This window comes from Equus asinus, chromosome 12 (genome assembly GCF_041296235.1).
Source record: "Equus asinus isolate D_3611 breed Donkey chromosome 12, EquAss-T2T_v2, whole genome shotgun sequence".
In the NCBI taxonomy this organism is placed as follows: domain Eukaryota; kingdom Metazoa; phylum Chordata; class Mammalia; order Perissodactyla; family Equidae; genus Equus; species Equus asinus.
The window spans coordinates 71,645,892-71,664,175 of record NC_091801.1 but is presented as its reverse complement, the minus strand read 5'-3'; the positions used below and the strand labels follow the sequence as shown (position 1 = coordinate 71,664,175).

The following is an 18,284-nucleotide window of genomic DNA, read 5'->3' as shown; positions in this document are numbered from 1 at the left end:
GCCCAGAATAAGTTTGTTGTGACAAGAGAGGCTGCAGGCTTTTGACTTGGGCCTTTGTCACGGTTCTGTACTCCCAACGACAAGGCACAACGCTTAATTACGTCCTGGCCTCTTCATGCCCTTGACAGTGGTGTGGCATGTCCAGGACCCTCTCTGCCAATGTCAGTTTCTCTGCCCAGCATGATGTCTGACTCAGTCCCACAGTGTGGGAATCTCATCTTTCGGATGAGATGGTGCCAAGTCTGAAACCCTCGGTACGTGCCTGGCAGAGGTTTGGTTTGTATTTCCATCCAGGAGATGCCACCCCTCGGCTTGTCCTGAAGACAACAAAGTCCAAAAGATTATTAAGCTGCTTTGACAAGGCTTTATTTGAAAAAAAATACTTTCATTATGTGAGCAATGCACAATCATTGCAGGAAAATGAAAACAAAACATACAGATAATCTAATAGCAGATAAAAATCACATTATTCAAAGACAATTACTTCTCAGGTTTTAGAATGTATTCTTCCAGACTTTTTCCTGTATGTGGTGTGAGTATATTTTTTTAATGAAACTAGGTGGTGCAGTAAAACTCTGTGAAACTGAGCAAGCGGCTTTGCCCTTCGTGAACTTCAGGTTTTTTTTCAGCAAAATAGGAGTGATGATACCCAGGGCATTGTTATCCCCTCTCAGAACCTTGCCGCCATACTGTCGGGGTGGCCAAGGAACATGGAGATATAAATGCTCCATGGACCATCCAGCTGAGCTGCGCCTTTGAGCCATCCGAGCCCAGGCACCAGCCACATGAGTGAAAAGACCCCCAAAATGACTCCAGTCCCCAGCTATGTGAGTCACCCTTAGCTATTGGAGTCATCCCAATGGAGACCCCAGACACTAGGGAGCAGAGACCAGCCATCCCCGCTGTGGCCCGTCAGAATCCTGACCCACAGAAGTAAGGAAGATAATAAATGGTTGTTGTTTTCCATGGCATTTTACATTTGGAGTGGTTTGTTCTGCGGCAATAGGATCTATAATTGGAATATGAGGTGACTACATTCAGAGCACTTCGGAGAAACCCCTCACCTGGGCGTGGGATCCACCCCTCCCTACTCCTTCAAGGAGCGTGTTCCCCGGCTGGTTTCCTCTTTCATGACTCTTCTGTCTCGCTCACTCCTTGCATCTGACCTACAAGCACAGTCCAGCCTTCTCCAGGGGGAGAAAGCCCTTCTTTCCTCTCCACCATTTTGGCAGTCTTTCCCTCACCTATTTGTTATTAATTCCATTCTTGAAAGGCTTTTGCATGCTCCATACCTTGACCTGGTACGGTCTGGCTTTTGCTCTTGGACTTTCTTTGTGAAGACCATCACAAGACTCCACCCAAAGGGCGCCTCTTCCCACTTTATCCCTCTCAGCTGACTGAACTCCCCTTCTCCCTTGGCTTCCAGGTCACCTGCATCTTCCTGCTACTTCTCTATCCTTACTCAGAGGTCTTTGACAGGTTCCTTTTCTTCTCAGTCTACAAATCATCCCTGCATGGTCTCCTTTTCCCATCTTTGTGGGGACAATTCCCAAATCCACATCTCCAGTAAGGAATTTCCTCTCGAGCTCCAGGTCCAAAATTTAACCTGACCATAAGACATCTCCAGTCATCTCCTTGAGGCTTCAAACTTTCTTTAACAACTTTTGGGTTCTTTTCATGGCAGTACTGGATATTCAGTCAGGCCTTAGCTTCCGGAGTCAAACAGATCTGGGCTCAAATCATGGCTGACATATGTTGTCGGAAATGTTCCTTCACTTCTCTGAGCGTCAGCTTTTCCTCTGTAAAATGGGGATTATGATATTCTTACCTTATAAAAATGTGAGGATGTAGTAGTTCAAAACGTAACTATTATTATGAATAGTAATTTTAAAATAATGTTACCTTTTCTGATTATAATACATGCTCATTTTACAACATGTGGAAAATTCTGGAAAGCATTTTGTCATTTAAGGATAAGCACTGCTAACCTGCTAATGTATTTCTATTTCTCTTATCTTTTTGTATTGTGTGTGTGTGTGTGTTGAGGAAACAGGGGTTCTTCAGGGGCCTCTCAAGGTAGAAGGCTTGGTGTCATCCTTTACTTTGCCTTCTCTCTCATAATTTCATCCGAGTCACTAAGTTCTGCTGACTATAGCCCCTGATTTCTCTCAGATGCTATATCCTTTCTCCACAATGTCATTCTCATAATTTACCTGATTTTTCAATATTCTTACTCTTTCCACACTTTTTATTCTAAATTCCTCATGGCCGAGCTTCTCAAATCACAAAGCTGAATGTTCCAATCCTTTGCTGAAAATACCTCTATGGCTGTCCTTTGCTTCTGGTGTCAGTCCAGCTCCTTCTTTCCCAGCCTCCTCTCTCATCTCTCACCTGTACCCACCTCAGTCACGTTCCCTGGAAACATCAGACCTGCGCATGTCTGTGCCCTTGTATATGCTCTTCCTTCTGCCTCAATTATTTGCCCTGCTTGGTTGGTCTGGCAAGCTCCTACTCATCCATCACATCTTAGCCAAAATGCCAGATCCTTTAGAGAGCCTCCTCATTTCTCTCTACTCCATCATCCAGCCTTTGTTGGTCCTTCTTCTGGGTACCCCAACCCTCATCACTGTTCTCATCCTGGTTATAGGCCTGACCATGTGATTCAGTAACATATCAGGTTGTCTGCTTTCTGTGAATTCCTTATAAGAATTGCACCTCCAGTACGTGGAACAGCACATGGCACATGGGAGCTGCTCAGTAAATATTTTGTTGAATAAATGGATTGAGGGATGGTGTGGTATGGTCTGATATAGCAAAGAAAGAAAAGGATCCTATGCAAGAACACCTGAATTTGTGATTAGGTTCCTCCATTATTTTACCTGCAGGCCTTTGGGCAAATGACATATCTGAGCCTTGCGGCTTTTTGTTGTTCAAGTTTTTTGTTTTTCTAACAGTTCTTGAGATACTCCAATGAGATGGTGGAAAGGAAAGTGCTTTGGAAAATAGAAATGAAACACTATGCAAGCATCCTTTTTATGGTTATTATTAACTGATATATAAGTAGCAGTGAGTTTCTGTCTGGGCTTTCACGATGACCATGGTCTGTGGGTAGGGTCTTAGTGGAGGATGGGAATTCCCATGTCTAATTCCAGGAGCAGAGTACCTTCAGGCAAGCCCTCCTCCTAGTTCCCTTCTGGGTCAGGTGAGGATATCTCTGGCCCTTCCCACCTCTCTGAGTTTGTTGTGAGGCCCAGATGAGACAATGCATGTTAAACGTCTGTTGTGGTTAAAGCGTCTGGGAAAGGCACTGGAACTACAGAAATGTGCGATGCTTCTTGTGGCAAGCGTGCCATCCTCCTGGAGGGCTTGTATTCTTGGCCCTTGCCTGGGATTTCCAGTCCCAATCCTGCTTTGAGTCTCATTTCATTGATGCCACATCTTCTGGCTGCAAATGCAGCTGCAGGCTAGTTCCTGACTTTGATTTTTCCCTCATGCTGGGGTGGCTGGATACAAAGACTACCTCCCCAAGAAGCTTGCTACTGAACTAACATTTGCCCAGTGTCCAGGAGGGGCAAAACCCTACTTTCCTACTCTCTGCTGTTCTCACAGATTCTATTTCAGGGAAGCTTTCCCTAACCTCCCAGGTAAGGCGAACTCCCTGCATCTCTATGATCTTGTGCCCTTGCTCATTAACTTTGTCGTTTTATCACAGTTATCATGATATCAATGTGTTATCGGTCTCCCGGGTCATACCTGTTCACTGCCACTTCCTTGCCCAGCAGAGTGCTTGGCATATAGATGATGTCAAAAGAATGCTCTGAACTTATTCAGCCTCCTCTACATGCATTGCACATTCCTACCTTGGTACCTCTGCTTCTGCTGTTTACCCAGCCAGGAATGTATCCTCCTCCCCTCTTCTCCCTCTTTCTCTGTCTCACACACGCACACGCACATGCACACACACATACACTTTTTAGGAGTTAGCAGCACTGCTGTGTGTCTATCCTGCTGAGCCTCTGACTCATATCTCCTTAATCGCTTTTGCCCCACTCACAGCCTAGCACACACAGCAGGTGCTTACTCAGTACTTGTTGCTTCAGTGCACAGTTCTCATCTTCTTTCATGAAGATGGAATGGCATTTATGGAGTCATGTGGTGGGTGTTTTTATTCCTGTTTTCCAGATGAAGAACTGGTGGTTCACAGTGGAGAAGAAACTTGCCCATGGTGCCTGGTCTTGTGCTTGCCTCATGGGTGGGTGGTTGGGGAGGTGAGCAGATAAAATGACACACAAGACAGGACAGAGGCCTGGTGTTTAAGGATCTCAAAGTCTGACTCTGAAAGAAGCAAGGCTCTCTGGCGAGTACCCACATCAATGCTCGAGTCACACAGACATGGCTTGAACCTTGAACCTTGGTGCTGCCACTTCTCATCCTTGGGGACCTCAGGGACTTACCTAAGCTATCTAAACTTCAATTTTTCACATACCTAAAAATGGGATCGAAGCAGCCCAATGTCAACAGTGGATGTGGCATGGAGCACCATATAGTAAGGGCTAGAACAATGCCAGCTGCCAATTATTAATGATCCTTCCCACCTTCCTAAGGAAAGGAGCATTGCTTCCTCTCTCCCACCTGAGTGGAGGTGGAGGAGCGGTTTCCCGGTAGTCTCGCAAACCTCCCTCCCCTCTCCATCACTCAGTGGGCGCTCTCGCTCTTCCCTGACATTTCGTGTGCATCAGTGAGCGCAGCGGGGAGAAATCACCCTGCCTAAGCCTCATTGAGATGAGTGTGTTGGCAGCAGCCTCTGCATACAGGTGCCTCGATAGAACTGCCAAATGGCTTCTGGGGTTTAATGATCCTCCCTGGGGTAATGTAGGCCTTCATCAGTTGGTATCTCTGGGAGCTGTCCCTTGCTGCCTAACCAGCCACCTGTTGCTCGGAATCCAAACTAAAGTCTATGCCATGGTCCCAGCATGGAGATGGGAAGTTGCGGTCTTTTGGTATTTGATGAGTAGAGTTATTGCTTTAGAAAGGCTTGAGCCAGGGGACTGAAGGCACAGCAGAGAAGAGAGCCCCACCACGATTAAATATTCATTGAACAGTCACGCCATTAGTGTCGGAAAGTGACACTGACGCCACATAAAATAAAATGGATGCAGAGGCTCCAGGAGGTACCAAGGGACTCTTGCTTCCCTCCTGTCCCCGGTCCCCACCCATTTCATCAGATGAATATATTTCTTCCTGAGCTAAAATATTCTTGCTGTCTGAAGCAACTTTTCCAAAGGCTAACTCCTGACTTTTCAAATTATATCCAAGCGACAGCTGCACGCCTTTTGTGTTCCAATAAGCTGAGTTCACAGTATGGAGAGATTGGCCGAGATAAAAGGCTGTGCTGAGGTTTCCTGTGAGCTGAGGGCCTGGGGTGGGCCAGACCATGCAGTGGCTTCTACTCTGCCACCATCCCCCTGTCCAAATCTCCCCTTTGCTAAGGTCACTGGTCTCCCACATGACACGGGCATCTCTCTGCTCTCTTCCAAGTTCTGAGCATTTCATTTTGTGGGTCAAGAATTGGGAAGTTCTCTCTTCTAAGGCTTCTAGGACAGTACTTCCACCTGGTTCTTCTCTTCGCTCTCTGCAAACTTCTTTTTCTTTCTCTGCTGACCCTCTATTCAGATGCTCTCTTTGAATTTGTTTTTGTCTCATTTCTCTTCTAGCTCCAAACATTCTCTCTGGATGATCTTTCATCTTCTGGATTTTAATAAATCACTGTAGTAAGCAGAGTAATGGTACCCACAAAGAGGTCCACGTCTTAATCCCCATAACCTTTGGACACATAACCTTAGATGGAAAAAGGCAGTTTGCAGATGTGATTAATTTAAGGATCTCGAGATGGGGAGATTATTCTGGATTATTGTAATAATTGAGACTAATGTAATCACAGGGTCCTTATAAGAGGGAGACGGGAGGGTTAGAGTCAGACAGAAATCTGTGTGACTACAGAAGCAGAGGGACAGAGATAATTTGGAAATTGCTGTACTGCTAGTTTTGAAGATGGAGGAAGCGACTGTGAGCCAAAGAATGCAGGTGGCCTCTAGAAGCTTGAAAGACAAGGAAACAAACAAATTCTTCTCTAGAGTCTCTGGAAGGAATGCAGTCCTGCAGACACCTTGATTTTAGCCCAACAAAATCCATTTTGGACTTCTAACCTCCAGAATTGCGAGGTGGTAATAAGTTTGTGTTGCTTTATGCTACTAAATTTGCTGTAATTTATTATAGCAACAATAAGAACCTAACACAATAATCGACATAAGAGAAAAAGAGTATGGGTTTGGGGGTCATGGAAAACTGTAGCTGACTCCTGGTTCAATCATATTGACCACCTGTTCCTCATAAATTGAACCCAAGGGAGAATTAGATGACTGTTCATTTATTTAACTTATTCAATCCATTCACCAACTCTTGTCAAAAGTTCACTGTGTGCCAGGCCCTGTGGTACCTGCTGATACAGAAGTGTATACCACACAGTTCTGCCCTCAAAAACACAGTGTCCGGCAGGGGATATGAGCACTTGAGAAAAAGTATGGGGGTTCTTACATAGTGCCTGGAACCCAGGAGGATTGCAATACCTAGCTTCTGAGTATGAACCAAGAGAAATCTGCAGAGGACAACGAGAGCTCAAAGGAAAGTGTGGACAATTCCCCAAGGTTGGGAGGGGAAGCTTCATGAGGCTGAAGTTTGAGGGATGTTTTGGAGGAGCAGGGAGTGTGGGCATGATGGATGGTGGCAGAGTGGTCTTGCCAGGCAGAGGGAGCCCTTTGAAAATAGGCACATGGACATCCCAGAGCCTGGGGTGGGTGGAGAACTTAGAGTAGTTCTGTGTGGGCAGAAGAGAGGATTCAAGGGAGACTAAGGCAGGAAAATGAATCTAAGGAGAAGGGGTTGGCAGAATCATGGAAGATCAGACCATGCCTTACCAAGCCAAGGAATTCAGATTTAAAAAAAAATAGGACTTTTGCAAGAGAATGAGAAAACAAGCCACCGAGTTTAAATATAATGAGAAATAATGTAAATATTCACAATAAAATATTTGCAAAAGGCATTATTCATAAAGGGTTGGTGTCAATATACAAAGAGCTCTTAAAATGTAACAATAAGAAAACAAACAATTTGATTAAAAAATGGGCAAAGATCTGGACACTTTATCAAAGAAGATGTACAGATGTCAAATAAGTATAAGAAAAGATGCTCCACATCGTATGCCAGCAGGGAATTACAAATTAAAATAACAATGAGATACAGCTACACACCTACTAGAATGGCCCAAATCCAGAACACTGACAACACCAAATGCTGGAGAGGATGAGGAGCAATAGGAACTCTCATTCATGGCTGTTGGGAATGCAAAATGGTCCAGCCACTTTGGAAGACAGTTTGGTAGTTTCTTACAAAATTAAACATACTCTTACTATACAACTAGCGATTATGTCCCTTGGTATTGACCCAGAGGAGTTGAAAAGTTATGTCCACACAAAAACCTGGACATGGATATTCATAGCAGCTTTATTCATTATTACCAAAACTTGGAAGCAACCAAGATGTCCTTCAGTTGGTGAATGGATAAACAAACTAGTACATTAGACAATGGAACATTATTCAGTCTTAAAAAGAAATGAGCTATGAAGCCATGAAAAGACAGGGTGGAAACTTAAACGCATATTAGTAAGTGAAAGAAGTCAATCTGAAAATACTACATACTGTATGATTCCAACTATATGATGTTTTGCAAAAGGCAAAATTATGGATAAAGTAAAATGATCCGTGGTTGCCCTGGGTTAGGGGGAGAGAGGGATGAATAGACAGAACACAGAGGGTTTTTAGGGCAGTAAAACTATTCTGTATGAAACTGTAATGGTGGCTACATGTCATTATACATTTTCCAAAGTCCATAGGATGAATACTATCAAGAGTGAACTCTAATGTAAACTATAGACGTGGAGCGATTATGATATATTAATGTATGTTCATCGATTGTAACTAATGTACACTCTGGCGTGGGATGTTGATAACAGGGAGGCTATGCGTGTATAGGGGCGGGAGGTATGTGGAAACTCTCTGAACATTCCACTCAGTTTTTCTGTGAAACTTAAACTGCTTTAAAAAATAAAATCTATGCTTTAAAAAAATCACTTTCTAAATGGCAGGCATTGTACCAAGTTGTCACATTATCTCATTGACTTCTCTATCTAAATGGGAGAATGTGTAATTAACCTCATTTGACAGATGAGGAAACTGAATTACAAGTGTTTAATCTGAGTTACAAGTGTTAAATTACAAGTGTTTAATCTTTTCTCTCCACGACTAGGCTGTAAAATTAATGAGGGCAGATCTAATTGTGCCAGTTTCAATCCTGGAACTCAGGAGGCCTTGCATGCTTTCACTCATGCTTCTTGCACGGTTGGGCTTCCTTGTGTTGGGAACTTGGCCTTGCCATGAGAACTTGCTTGGTCTAGGCTTCTGGAGGGGAAGGAAAGACACTTGGAGTATGAGACCCGTGGAGGAGAACTGAAATGCCCTACATGACAGCCATTCAGATGCAGCACTGCCTCATCGACTACAGCTGACAGCAGACACATGAGGAAGCTCATTTGGAACTAGAAGAATCACAAAGCTGAGCCCAGCCAAAATTACTGACCTACAGAATTGTGAACTAAATAGAGGTCAGTGTTTTAGCCCACTAAGTTTTGGGAGGTTTTACGACATAGTTAAGTTATACATAAATGCTTAATAAATATTTACTGAATGAATGAAGGAAAAATAGATACACTGTGAAGTTATCCCTGACCCCATCCATCCTGAACTCAACAGCCATGTTTTCTCCTTGGTTCCTCACTGTGGAGAGGACATGGTGCTGATAAACAGAGAGGATTGGTTGAGGAATTTCTGGGTGCACTTCACTCTTTGTAGGATGGTGAGTTATCAAGATGTCAAAGGGATAAGGCTGGTAGAAGGGGACCTCCCAATAACATCCATCTGGTCTCCCTGAAGAGCACATGTGTTGGATGGTCATCCCCAGTGCCTGGATCCGACTCTGTTCCATCTGTGTGGATCCAAAGCACGAGGGTCTCCTAGTGTCAGACCTGGGGTTTTTGAGTTGTTTTTCACTGTTGGATTGGTGAATCCACTTGCATCTTCAACAGTGCTGGCCTACTTTGTATCTAGCACATCCATAATTAGGTAATAAAACCAGCCTCCTAAGCCTGATGCAGGTCTCTCCTTTGGTGTGAGCCCCTGTATATGATGAAAAGTGTCTCTGCCTCTATCTCAAACAGGAAAGTGGGCTTGGCTGACTAAAGATCAGGTTCTCAGAGAAGAAGGGTCATGCAGGAAGAAACTGGAATGAGATAGTGATGAGGAGACCTCCTCTTCTCCCTGACATGCTCATTTGGAGGCTCTGACAGAGTTGAGAGTGATTCTCCTCTTCCACGCCCCCCGAGTAGGGGAAGTTCAAGCAAGAGGAACCAGGATGTTGGCTTTCTTATGCTTTAATAACATAGTCTGGTGACCTGTGGTATTCAGTGGCAGAAGAATATATAACAAAGTCTTCTCCTCCTGGGCCATTGCCTTGAGTCCTAGGACATAATACCTGAGATGCTTTGGCTCATTTTCTCTACTGACATCCATGAAAGACATGTTGGCTTTTTCAAAGCTTCATTCACCAAATAAAAATGAGAGTATAGCTAATATGTGATATCAGAGCTTTGTAATTGTTACTTAATAAGGACCTGTTGGTAACATTTCAAATCATGGTGTATAGGGGAGAAAATAATCAAAACAGTTATAGAGGTGGGGAAAGGTTGTGGTCACACTAACCTAGAAGATGTGAGAGCCCGTCCTATGTAAAGCTTACATCCTTAAGAACTCCTTTCTTTCATTTCTAATCTCTTAATACCTTCATTTGTCTTCCTCATATTCTACCAACATTTTCTACTCCTTTCCCTGCTGAATGTAGACAGAAGAAGAAAACCTCACATTTCAATGCATCAGTGGGAAGAGAACATCTTCCTGAATACTGTTTAACCTAGTATTACCCTACCTTTGTTGAAGACACTGAAACAGAGCTACCTGCTGGGATAGCCCACTAAAAATGATGATAATAATAGCTACCACTTACATCATTGAAAATACATTATAAATATGAACTTGAATTAAATCTCATAATGACTCCATGAGGCAGGGGTTATTATTGCCCTCATTTTATAGATGAGGAAACTGAGAGCCTGATTTATTCAAAGCCATGTGGCTAGTAAGTGACAGAGCTGCGATTTGAACCCCAGCAATCACTACTCTATATTTCCTTTTGTCAGGTCCATTATTGTACTAACAAGGTCACCAATGAGCCTTGTTAGCCATATTCAGTTACCCAACTGAGCCTCTGTCACTGTTGTTTTTTTTTTTTGCCACTTAGTAGACTTTGTCAAGCACACAGTGTAAAGTGTTTCCAAATTAGAGTCCTTCCCTGTTCTTTCTTTGACAGCCTGCTGTCAACAACACTCCCTAGATCCAGGAATAGCTCTTGGAAAGTTCTTGTAGCAATTGCGAAAATATTCTTTCTCTCCCTCCTCCACTGGCTGATTTCCAAGTCTTAGGTTATGGGTTTGGGAGTCTAAACAGTGGGAGCCTGATGGGTAAGACACCATTTGGAGTCACAAAGAGGGGATACTTTTTTGGCAGTTGGACTCAGAAGGGAGAAAAGTCATGCTGTTTGTATCCCTCTTGACTATCCTTCTATAGATAGGATATAGGTACTTACCCAAGATCCTTCCCCAAATGCTCAGACAAATTGCTTGTACAAAGTCAGCAATATACAAATTAAAAGTTGAAATTCTTGTATGGAGTGCCCCATAAGGGGAAATCTCTGAGTCTGAAGTCAGGCAGACATGATTTCTCTTCCCAGCACTGCTCTCTTATTAACTGTGTTAACTCAGGGCAGTTATGTAACCTCTAGGGCCTCAGTTTCCTCATCTATAATATAGGATAAGATTAGCTTCCTTACGGGGTTCTTTAAAGCTTATGTTAGATATCGGATATTAAACACCCAATTGAGATCCTGGTGTATAGTAAGCAATAAATGCTCCTACCCCTCTCTTTGATGATCTCCATGTCTCTGTTCTTTCTACACTCAGACAATAGCCTTTCTCTGCTATTTGGATACTTGCCCTCATAGAAAGCGGCTCATGTGAGAAAGGCTCTAGATAAAGACAAGTTGGATTCATCTACTTCTACAGGCATTTGCTACATTCCTAGAATTGTAGCAAGTTCTGGGAGGTGGAGGTGAGTAACTATAAAATGGGAGACAATGTCATCTTGTACACAACGAGTTTATTCTCTGATCTAGACATACATGAGGGAAATAGAAAAGAGTTAAAAAACTGGGTAGGAAATAGATGTTGTGGAAATAATGTGAGTTGTGTAAATAAATTATGACTGTGCTTCCCCACCTTGGAATGCCTCCCCACTTCCCCATGGTAGGGAATTGCGTCTAAACATGTGTCATAATTTGGCTGGTCTTGTATGTTGACTCCATTACCTACCTTGCTGAATTGACCAGTCCTGTCCAAAGAAATGTAAGATGGGTCACACATGTCATTTTAGATTTTCTAGTAGCCTCATATTAAAAAAAGTAAAAAGGGGGCCGGCCCCGTGGCCGAGTGGTTAAGTTCGCGCGCTCTGCTGTGGCGGCCCAGGGTTTGGCTGGTTGGAATCCTGGGCGCACAAATGGCACTGCTCATCAAAACATGTTGAGGTGGCATCCCACATCCCACAACTAGAAGGACCCACAACTAAGAATATACAACTATGTACTGGGGGCTTTGGGGAGAAAAAGGAAATAAATAAAATCTTTAAAAAAAAAGTAAAAAGAAACAGGTAAGATTACTTTTAACAATGTATTTTATTTAACCCAATATATTAAAAATATCAGTTCGACTGGTAATAGATGTAAAAATTACTGGTGTAATATTTCACATACTTTTTTTCATAGTAAGTCTTCAAAATATGGTGTGTATTTTACACTTACAGCACCTCTCAACTTCCAGTAGCCACGTTTCAAGTGCTCCTAACCACCTGTGGCAAGTGACTCCCGTGTTGGACAGTGGAGAGCTGGCTGGTAAGTTCCTTCAGGGAGGGGATCTGTCTTTTTTTCTTCTTCGTACATTCACTCTACTCATCTTTGAGCCTAGAACATGCCTTATGCCTACTCAGTATTCAGTACTTTTGTGGCATGGATTTGAGTTCCATTTTTACACTTGTGTGCAAGCTGGCTTACCTCTATCTACTTTTCTTGCCACTGCTTAATCGAGTGACACTTTATTCATTTCTTGAAAGTTCCCTGTATGCCCTTTCTTGTCACCTGGAACCACTAGTTGGCACCTTCCCATTGCTGGAATCAGTAAGAAACTTGTTCATGATGTACCAGGTAATTATTTAATTCAATGCTGGTGTGGCTGCCTTTGGTCCTGGACACCCTACTTAATGAACAGACACTGAGGGATTGGAACCAGTTCAAAGGAGAGCATCAGAGAGTGATAAAAGGTTGCGGGAGTTGGATTTATGTGAGAAGGTTGAGAAAGCTGGGTCTGGTGAGTCTACAGAGAAGGCTGAGCCAGATGAGGTGTTGAGACTGCAGGAGACAGATGAAAGGACATGCTGAGGAGGACAGGGACCAATTATTCTCATTAGCCAGGAAGCAGGGGCTTGATCTCTGACAGGAAAACTGAGATGATAAAGGTGACAAAATTCAGGTGTTATGTGGTAGAGAAGAGAGAAGGGGGCTGTGGCATCAAATACACTTCTGTCCCAACTCTACTCTGTCCACTTAAGAGATTCTGTGACCCTGAGGAAATTACTTAGTCTGTGGGCCTTGGGTTTTTTCATCTCCAAAATGGGAATAAAGTTTCAACTTTATTTCAAGTTATCTTGAGTATTAAATTATATAGAATATGTGTAGTCTCTAGGGCTGTGCTTGGCCTAGATTAAAGATGCAAAAGATGCCATTTTCGTTCAGCCTCTTAGAATCCCATGAGAGGTAGACACGGTGGTGGCTGGCAGCAGTTAGGGACACTCAGACACTAACGACAGAACCCAATCCTATAGTTGGGCAGCTTGTGGAACTTGTAGGGAAGAGAAGATTTCTGAATGTCCTTGCTGTCTCAGAAAATAGCTAAAGTATTTTCAAAATTAGAACACATCTCGTTGGTTAAGTGCTGTGAGAACAGAGAACGAAAGATAGTACGGAAGACATTCAAAAAGAGGAGACATCCATTCTGGCTGAAATGTCACGGGAAGGAAGGAAGGGAACTTGCCTTATTGAGTACCAGCTATATGCCAGGCACTTAGTCGTGTGCTCTCTATTTAATTTAATATGGCAGTCACCATTCATTCTTCTTGCCTCTCCTTTTTAATAGACAAGAAAACACTCTGAGAGGATCTGTAACCTGCCCCAACTCATGTAGTCAAAATATGGCAATCAGGGACCAAATTCAAGTCTGACTCTGCTATCCAAGCTCTAGTTCACTGTGCCGTTTCCTTTGGGGTTAACAAACATTGACCGAGTGTCTGCTGTGCACGAGATTCAACAAGGGACCTGGAGAGATTCAGTCCATTTTAGGAAGGGAATCTTTCTTTCTTATTTTCTACCTCCTCTTCCCAACTCTTTGGCTGGCTTTGTAATTCTCATGAAATCAGACTGTCTGGTTTCAGTGTTTCCCAAATGTCTGGGGAGAATGCAACTAACGGCATGAGATTGTGAGAAAGTTATTCTTTTTAATTCTCTTTCTCTCCTTCTGGAGAGACTCTCGGTTTGATGTTACTCCTTAAGGATTTTCCATTATTTGTTCCAGTCTTTCCGTAGGAAGAGAGAAGAGGTCTCAGAGACAGAGCTTTGGGTGAGCAATGTTATTTACCCGGAATTTAATACCATTGTTATATTTATATAGCATTTTCTATTGAGGATAACGGATACTGATTTTCCACTTATGGTAATGGTATAATTTCCTTGTGCAGTAAATTAAGATAAAAATGACTCAATTAAATATATTAAGTGGGTGATAGTATGTGCAGTACACAGACCTGTCAAAATTGTGCAGCTGCTCCAGAAATGTCTGAAGTTTGGGAAACACTGATCCAGGCCCTTATTGTCCTTTCATGCCTGAGATTGGAGTGCCAATGAGGAGAAGTGTCTTGTTTGCTTATGAACACCACTGCTCAGCTTCATGCTGGATCAAGATCTGCACTGGGCTTTGGAGAGCTGGTGACAACTTCTGCCCTATCATGGCCACGTGCCCTTGGACAAGTCACTGACTTACCTTGATCTCTGGAGTATTTTAGAGTTTCTAAAATTTCTTTGGGGACATTCCCCCCTCCCTTTGACCTTTGATCTCAAGAATCCTAATGGAGGGCTTTGTGCTCTGGGTTTGGGGGCTGGTGGTCGTAATGAGGAATAGTAGGGGCAGTGGGAAAGATTATCGCTTATTCAGCCTCAGCAGCATTCTTTCTTGCTGGAGTGACCCACAGAATGGGTTAGGGAGGCAGCTCTTTTGAGCCAATATGCCACTGGTGATGGACTCAACCCTTCAGACAGCACCTTTCCTCAGGGTGGCTCTACACTTAGTGTCTGGTTTTAATTTCCTGATGGCTTTAGCTTTATTAGTGACTTCCAGATTGTCATAAGAACAATGTTTGTCCAATATTGTCTGATAAATGACCATTTAATTGTGAATATTATTTGGTCAATTTTCACATTCTTTCCAGTATTTAAGCAAGGCTAATTAGAAAATTTAATTGTATCTTTCTAGTCTGGGACCTGTAGTTGCAACGAGGTGTTATATTACCACAACCTTATGGAGCAGGGGCTGGTAAACTTCTGTAAAGGGCAGGATGGTAAATATTTTAGGCTTTGCAGACCATACATACTACTTGAGTACAGTAGTGTAGAAGGAGCCATAGACGATATGTAAATGAATGAACATGGTAGTGTTCTGATAAGACTTGATTTGTGAAATTGGGTGGCATGCTGGACTTGTCCCACAGGCTTTAGTTTGCCAACTCCTGCTCTAGAATGTCCTTATTTTTCTACCCTTTCCTCTATGCCACATGCATGCAACAAATACACTCACACCCTAGGTTGCTTTTTTTAGGAAGCAAGATAGCCTGGTGGTTAAGGAGGGCTTAGACTGGGACAAGAAGCTTCTGTGCACTTGGCTCAATGTTCTGTGAGTCATAAAATGGACAAAAAAAATATGGACCTTTCAGGACTCTTATAAGAATTAAATTAGATACAAATATAACATGCCTAACATGTGGTAAGTACTCAGTAAATATTATATTCCCAACTCCAATCCTCATGGTACACCCCCAGCATAATATTAAACGAGAATTACAGTCTCTCCTTCCTTATTCACATTCACCAAGTCCTTGCAGAAAAACTCCTTCCACCCCCACACGAGCCTGGGTCGTGCAGACACGATTTCCTCAGGTGCAGTGTGTGGCTGTTCTTGGCTTTATGGCCTGCTGAGCTCCTCGGAGTCTTGGGTGTGGAGAAAATCAAGCAGCCTCTTCCAGGAATTCCATGGAAAGGAATTTCTAGGCTTACTGCCCAAAAGCTACACTGTGTTCTTAGAAAGCAGCTGTTGTATCTGTTAAGAGTTGACTATGTGAGGCCATTGGCAGGAGCTGTTTTTTGAGGACTGACTTTGAGACTTAGGGCTCCAAAGGCTGTGAATGACAGCACCTCTGACCACCTCCACAGTTGAAGACCAACACCACCACCAAAACAATCCTGGGAGGGTGGTGTGCCCCAGGGATCTGGCAACTGCCTTGGCAGAGCTTCTGTTTGCTCTCTGCAGACGGGGGCCCCATCCGCTCTGCCCAATCCAGCATGGAAAGCAGTGGAAGAGGGACTAAAGAAGACAGGACATTAGCAGGTGACTGGGGCTTCCTTCCTTGGCTCTGCCATGAAAGGACCCTGTGTTAGACAAGCTGAGTATCATTCCCACTCTGCTCTGTTGGGACAAGACCTCTGCAAAGCTTGCTATCTTAGAGTTATTGAAAATTAGAGCTGACATAACCTTTGGAAATAACTTTGTCTAACTCCTTTCCTTCTGCCATAGGAGGCTGAGGCCAAGGGAGAGTATAGCACTTGCCTAAAACCCTGTAGCTATAATGACAAAGTCAGGTCTCCTTAATTTCCCAGTTTGGGCCATAATCACAGTGAGATATTTGAATTTTTGTTTGAGAGTCTTCTAAGGATTTAAGTATTGAATAACTTTGAAGGAATGTTTCTCTTCTCTTACTTTATAACCCAAGTTATCAGCCAGTCCCTATATCTGTATGTTTTTATATACAGATATATATATATACATATATACACACACACACACACACACAACATACATACATATGTATATATACACATACATATATATACAATTTACTTTATTCATTAATTTATTGTTTATCCATTTCATAAATAAGTGCCTTTTATGTTTCAAGTGCTATTATTGGGATTCTTGTAGTGTGTGTGTGCATATGTGTATGTGTGCGCATGTGCATGTGCATATGTGTGTGTGTTGGAGAGACTATGTTACAATAGCAAACAATTCAGTTTTGGCTATCAGGAATTTATAGTCTCGTGGCTTCTGCGGGTTAGAAATTTGGGAAGGGCTCAGCTGGACAGATCTCATTGGTGGCCTCCCATTCGATTGTAGTCAGATGTTGGCTGGAGCTTCATTCTTCTGAAGTCTTAACTGGGGCTGGAGGATCCACTTCCACGTTGGCACTCTCATAGGACTGGCAAGTTGGTACTGGCTGTTGGCCAGGGACCTTAGTGCCTCTCCACAAGGATGCTCAAGTGTCCTCATGCATAGTGGCTGGCTTTCCCCAGAGTGAGCAATTCATGAAGGCAAGGCAGAAGCCGCAATGCCTTTTATGACCTAACCTTAGGAGTCACACATCTTCACTTCTACCATATTTTATTGGGTCAGCCATAAATAAATGTGGGAGGTGGCCACACAAGGGCATGAATACCAGTAGGTGAGGATTATTGGAGGCCATGTTGTAGAATGGCCTCCATGTATTCTAAGTGGGAAACATATGAATAATTATAATTCTATGTGATAAGTACTATAAAAGAGGAAGTACAGAACTAAAGTGAGCAAAAGATAAGAAGAAATAACCTTCTCTGGGGTTGGGAGAAGGTGACAGTAGTGGTTTTGGTAAAGGTATTTTGGAGGAAATGATATTTAAGCTGAGGCATGATGGTTGAGTACCAATTTGACAGGCTTGGGAGTGAGCACATAGGAAGAGTGTTCCAGGCAGAGGGAAGAACATTCTTTAGGTTGGAGCTTGAATGACATTTCCTCCAAAACTCTAGTCCCAGGGGATGTAGGACAAAAAAGAATCCTGTACTTAAATAAGTTGGGAAAATGCAGTATACTTCAGTTCTTGTGAAAGATTACAGTTCTCACGGATACACTTAAGGTTTCAGAAATTTTTCACTAAAGATACATTTTAACAGTTTAACCATAAACTTATTTGACATCGGAAAATTCAGTGTTCTGTGGAGCACATTTTGGGGAAAGTTATATTAGACATATCAGTCAGTGCTTTTAGTTATTGTCATATCTACTTCAGCAATTTAGAGGGTAAAGGAAGAAACCTTGCTTGTCTCCTTAAATTTTCTTACTTGAAGAGTAGGGAATAAAGAATTCACTCATTTATCCACTGTATTTGTGAACACTCTTTTGACTTCAAGAGATGGAATCTGACTTAAATAAGCCAAAGACAAAAATGGGAATTATTAGTTCACATAATGAGAAGATGAAGGGTAGACGTTCAGGCTCAATGAGATCCAAGTATTCAAGCCAAATCCTCAGGAATCTATGTTGGCCTTATTCTCAACCAGGGTCTCCAAGTTGATGGTTAATAAGTCAACCAGCAACTCTAATTTACCATACACCAGCTTAGTCACCATGGGCAAGAATGATGGCTGATTGTTCCAGCAAATATGAATGATGGACATTGATTGGCCTGGCATAGGCCATAGGCAAGGGGTATATAATGTCACACATTAGCCTGGTCTGGGACAGATGCCATCTTTTGGAACCAAGAGGTTGGGGGTAGAACTATTCCAAATCACCTGGATTTAGAGAGAGAGATGGAGGAAGTGTTGTTCCTCAAATGGTAGAGAGAGATTTTTGGAAGAAGGGATCCAGGAAAACAAAAACAAA

General features: G+C 42.8%; 1 long non-coding RNA gene across 4 annotated transcripts in view; it reads left to right on the top strand.

The window, feature by feature from the left end:
- LOC139039933 (uncharacterized) overlaps positions 1-18,284 on the top strand; it is a 59,714-nt gene that overhangs the window by 4,114 nt on the left and 37,316 nt on the right. The window contains exons 1-3 of one of the 4 annotated variants that reach the window (XR_011493355.1): positions 8,406-8,717; positions 12,079-12,166; positions 13,899-13,943. This is a non-coding gene — a long non-coding RNA (uncharacterized lncRNA). Of the gene's footprint in view, positions 1-8,405; positions 8,718-12,078; positions 12,167-13,898; positions 13,944-18,284 lie in introns of those variants that run through there. The other 3 variants (XR_011493353.1, XR_011493354.1, XR_011493352.1) reach the window with 3 other exon arrangements.